The sequence below is a fragment of the Lottia gigantea genome (genome assembly GCF_000327385.1).
Source record: "Lottia gigantea unplaced genomic scaffold LOTGIsca_2, whole genome shotgun sequence".
NCBI lineage: Eukaryota > Metazoa > Mollusca > Gastropoda > Lottiidae > Lottia > Lottia gigantea.
In genome coordinates, this window is record NW_008708400.1 from 5,706,498 (window position 1) to 5,712,497 (window position 6,000).

Here is a 6,000-nt window from a genome sequence, read left to right on the forward strand (position 1 = left end):
GTACCAAAACTACCAGTCAATCTACTACAATAGATACAATAAATATAGAATAAATTTTTATTCAAATGCATTTAATTAATATACCAAACAAGCAATATTAACTGTTAAGGGATACCAACCCTGAAGAACCCTACTGTGGAGGGGCTTAAGGGCCCAGAAATACACTGTAATCTACACTATAATCTATAGATGTCATTGCAGTGAATGTCCAGCCCGTACAAGCTATAAATATAAGTACGGTAACTAATAGAATAAGCTTTGCCATTCCCATGGTTAACAAGCTTATCAAGGTATGAACTCCAAGAGCCATAAAAAGGTGAAACTAACTTTATCAATTTAAATTTGTATGTTAATCAATGACCAGAAAGTTTACCACCCACCAAGAATTTCCTATATCTAACCTCTCAAATGCCAAAAGGTCATCCTCACATACAGAAGTGAGATGTTATAGAGATAAGTTACTCTACTGTGATTAACTTCAAATTTCACCCTGCAGGCCTTCTCCTACTGCACTTAATTTACAAAATGGATTAATCTTGCTGAGTTGAAAAGGTTAGTGTCCTTCAATCAGAAATGAATATTGTGTCCTTGATGACACTAACGAAGTTGTCATGGATTTAATTAATTAGATTTACCCCAGAAATAAAATGGTCAAACTGACACAATATGAGGAATCATTGCAAAAATATCTTTGATTGCCAGTATGTTCTAACTGAATCTTCAAAAACTACTATTTCTGAATCTAAAATCCTAAATGTTAATTATGTATTTACATAAATTCGGGATCAGATTTAAATCATTAACATCGTCACGGTGACAAGATTAACCAATCAGATTCAATACATTTATATTTGTTGACGTTACTTAACAAGTGATGTCAAGTAAAGATTCCAATTCTCTGATCAACTGTACATTAGCCAAATCAGTTATGTTTTAATACATTTAGTTACAATAAGTAATAATTTAATCATTTTTACCATATTCTCAGTATTTTGTAGCCTTAACATGTTCAATCATGAAACAGTTCAACAAGTGAAGAAATATTCGCATACCTCCTGGTTTAGTCTCATACTAAGAATTACCTCAACCATTTTTAACATCATAGAGATTAAATAGTAGGTTCTCCTTTATGAAAATATTTATTTCAATAAACTTCAAAGATAGTGTACCTAGGCAGTTCATTTTCAGCACTATAGGATTCCACAAATAGATCATTCAACCAAGGGATGTTTCATCTTCTAACAGTTTGAATCCAGTTTGAAATTGAGAAACCCCAGAAATTCAGACTACCATGTAGACTACCTGTTAACGTGCCCAGCAGGTGGTCAGAGCCAGTCAGAAGCAGATTATTTTATCTTCTCCAAACACTGTGCCGCCATCATAGAACTTTCAGATTGATTTGTACCATATCTTGTCAAATTTCAAACAAAAATATTCTTTTCATTTTCTTGAGATGTTTTCAAGACATCAACATTGAAATCGGAAGGTTAATATCAAAGTAATATTGATACATTATTTAAACAGTTTAGAGACTGGAAGTAGACATACAAGCTTTTGAATATGATCAGCAAAGCAATTTTTATGAACAAGCCAGTGTACACAAGTCAGCTGGATTGTTCAGTAAATCATAAGTTTCTATTCCAAGAGTACTTTCACTAGTTTTTATTTTAGAATATTTAGTCATAGCACTCTTCTATGAAAGAAGACAATAAATGTGTGCTATGTGAATAAGCTACAGTAGAAATGCTAGTTTAAGCGTAATTATCTTATCGTGCTTGCCATTGGATTGATTTTAACAACTATAAGAAGTCTCAAGAATTCCACACAAAAAAAAACCAGTCTGATTTCAGATCTTGTTCTGATGTAATTCCCATAGTAAGAAAGATAGAAATAGAAGTAGGTGTAATCGGTCAAATTCTTTCGACTTGACTCTTTTCTCATCTCTGATAAACGTCATTTATTGTTTCAATTTTCACTGATTATTTCTGATTGTTTGTACATAACTTGGTAAATTGACCTCATATGTTCCCCCACGCATTATTCCAAAAGTCAGTCTGCTTTTTATTTATCAATTTGGGATTCTTATCTCAGCCAGAATTGCTTCCTTTTACCCAAAATGTTTCTGTTTTGTCTCTATTTTCAAGATAAAAATTCATCTTAAATGACATATAAGAAATTCCAGTTTAATTTATCCCTTTCAGGGACTCCCTAGATACTACCTAAGACATATTACAGATGATATAATACACTGAATTCCATAACTTAGCTCTTTGGCATTTTTAATCTGCTTTTTTTCAACAATCTGCATAGACGAAGAACTTAAAATGTTGATTGTAGGCTATTGAAAGCAATGAATGGTTTTAATAATTAAAGCTGTACTTTGACTTTCAACAAAAATGATGATTTACGCATCATTAAAAAGTTTTGATATGTTTATTTAAACCGCTATCATCTTTCATTACTGATGTTTATTGGAGTATTTTATGTTTTAACTGATGAGAAATGTTAAAAACTCATGGAGAAACGAAAACTTAAACCTTCCAATATATATTTTTATGATCTGCTTTGAAGTTTTGTAATACATAAAAACATAAAAATGAAAACATTAGATTAAGGATTATTTTTTTCTTGAACAGGAAATTAAATATCTCTTAAACCAAAAGTTCATTCACTTTCTTTGATTTTTTATTATCAGTTGTGTGTACTATTATTTGTCTGTAGTTTGGATGGAATGTGTTAGCACAGAATCACAAAGAATAGCACCCCACAATCTTTGTGGTCTCTCTGTTTAAAAAATTTTGACCTGATTTTCTGTCTATGATTTAACAGAGTTTTATCTGATTGTATTCCTCCTGCGCATCGTCTGATTTGCTCTACAGCAATAAATGTAAATAACAAAATCCAATGCAGAAATGGCAGTCTCCAATTTAAATTTAACAATTTATTTTATCAATTACTGTCTTCCACCAGACAATTCATGAACCCAATTTACTGCAAATTGAATTCCATTATTCACATTTTTAACTGGTTATTGTCTGCTTCGTGAAGTTCATAACATGTACGCCCTAACTGCAGACAAAAACTTACATGTAGGGGGATCTTTTATTTTGAATCATTATTGACATTCAAACCGTACTTTACATGCTCTGACTGTGTTCGTCCTTTATTGTCGCAAATTCTTTTTATCTCTCCACTGTTGTTTATTAGGGTCAATTCAGTGTACTCTTCTAAATAAGAAAACTCTTTTGAAATAGTTTGAATGATGCACTTAACCACCCTCAATGTAGCAAATGTGTAACTCTATACACTTCAAAAACCTTCCAAACTTAACAATGTCTCTATCCCAATTCAACTGTAGAAACATACCATTTAAATACTTCGAATAGCTATCAGATATTTGATGTCTTCTCTTCGTCCCCAAGATATTGTTCATGAGACATTTGACGTGAATATTCCAAATTCAGGAATTGGATTTTTACCAAAGATTGTGTGATTAGAATCAATTTGTTTGGATTTATTCAGACAACCAACTTCCCCAGACTATTAATCATGCCCATGTATAATGTTGCAGGGATTTTGAAATAGCTTTCCAGCCAGTCATGTGTGTATGAAACTTTTGCATGTCAGTGTCAAATGGGTAGGTTAACACAAAAATAAATTATTCCAAAGTTTGTGTAAGATCTTTATTTCATGCTATTTTTTTTTTCTTTCTTGTGATTTGGATGAAAGACTGTAGATCAGTGTAACTAAATTGTTGGGGAGAAATCATTTTTCTTGGAAGTCAAGTGACCTTGAAAAGTAGCTTTACTCATGATTCTAGTAAATCTGAATGTCAATGAAAACAGATGATATATAAGAGATGTATGTTACCATAAGGTTTTTGATGAGAGTGAACAATAGATCCAAAGGATCCAAAGGATCTAAAAGATGCATTTTTTTATTTCTAACACTGATCTATTGGCCCATTGTCCATAAACTTCGTACATAAACTATCATAAGCCCCGTTTACATTAGCATGCTATGAAGTGTTCCGTTCTTGGTCTAGACCTGGACGCAATAAAGTTATAAAATTTTTACCGTTTACACTACTACAATTTACAGCGTTCTGAGAACAGTTCTATAACAGTAGTGTAAATGATTTATTGTTCTCAGACGCATTTTAATTAGACTCTTCTTATAACCCTCATGAAGGCAAATTCTTCTGCTCACAGAAACTGTAGAATTTGTCAAGGGGTCAAGACACATAAGAACTGTTTACTCTACCAAATTTTAACTGTTGATAGTTCAAATTGGAACTGTTCTCAGAATGTTAGACCATTTACACTAGTAATTTTTCATACGGTCTGTTTTTGGAACTGTTTGCAGAACAGATCATTTTTGTAATGTAAATGGGATTTTAGTACTTATTCATCTATGAAGAGTATTTCATTGAAGGGTTTTGATTTACAAATAGTGATTGGTCTTGGCATGGACATTTGACCCTGGTATTGAGATATATAGAGTGATCTGACAGTTTGATTTCATAGAGCTGGGGCCAGAGCGTTTAACAAGCCATTCATAAAATGGAAATATCCTCAAGCCAAATAGTAAACTGAAACCAATCGGAATAATGGCTTGATAAATATCGCACTCAACAATAAAAATAAATCACAGGGTTGGGTTGGAAGCTAGCCCTGACTGGTTAAAAATAATGGGGTTGGAGGGTATATATCTCAATGGTAACAATACCTTGGATACAATAGACTGGAGGAAAACTATCATTAACTAAATACCATACCATTCAAATTCAAACTTTTCACAACTAAATTAATGGCTTGAGAAGGTCAAAGGTCAAGACAATTTGGACATTCAAGGGCTGGAAGGCAGTTTAATCAGTGTGTTATCTTAATTTTTGTTCCACCTTACGGGCACGCTTCAACAAACTCTCACTATACATCATCAGTCAAATATTGGAAAGTAAACCCTAGCTGATATCCATCTCTAAGATGAGCATCAGATGATTTTTTTCACTTTTAATATGCTATCAGCTTTTACAAGCAATGAGGCAATTGACAGGTGCATTCTCTATCTTTTTCCCCATAATGTTTTCATTTTGTTTGTCATCCAACAAGTAACAGACAAATCAGAGTAATTCCAGTATTCCAGTTTTTATTCATCTTGTAATTTGACTTGTCATAAAACCATTATGTAAGTCTTCACAAAATGACATTCTTAAGCATCATCCAAATTATTCCTGGCTTACAATTATTCATTTATTCTTTTCTGTCCATCTGTCACTCTGTAGTCAATTAGTTAGTGACAGCATCAGGATCTTAAATTGATCTGATTTTTTGCAGTCTTATTCTGATAATTTTCAAGCTACACATCATTCATTATTCATTCTGTCAACATCTTGAAGTTGAAACCTTAAGAAATTTGATGCTATTACATTTACATTTTAATCATATATCTCTTATTGCGTCTATCATTTATTCATTCTTTTACTTCAGTCATTCCAATGACAAGCTAGCAATCAATTTAAACCTCTCATTCATTCTTTTTTCAGTTTGTTGTCTATCATTCAATCCCCATTCTTGATTGTTCCATCTTTAATCTACTTAGAAAGATTGTAAACTTTATTGCTTCTATTTACATCGTTTTGATTTTCAGATATCTGTGGTTTCTGAAACCATACAATTGCTTAAACGCTTACTGAAAATGGGAACAATGCTATCATTGTCCCTGAGGCATATAAAAAGTTTAAACAAATTTTCTAAGATCTATCTAAGCCTTAATTGTCTACTAACACACTAAGTCTGGGGAACTGTATTGCCCTTGTATGGTTCCTTCTCCTTTATCACGCTTTTATTCATTTCTACTTTCTGTTAATCATTTATTCATTCTGTCATCCAGACATTTAGTTAGTCATTCAACAAGTGACAAGGCTAAGAATCAGTGTCTTAATCATTGGAATTATTCAAGTTGTTTTATTGTTCTGCTGACACAAGAGAATTCCACCAT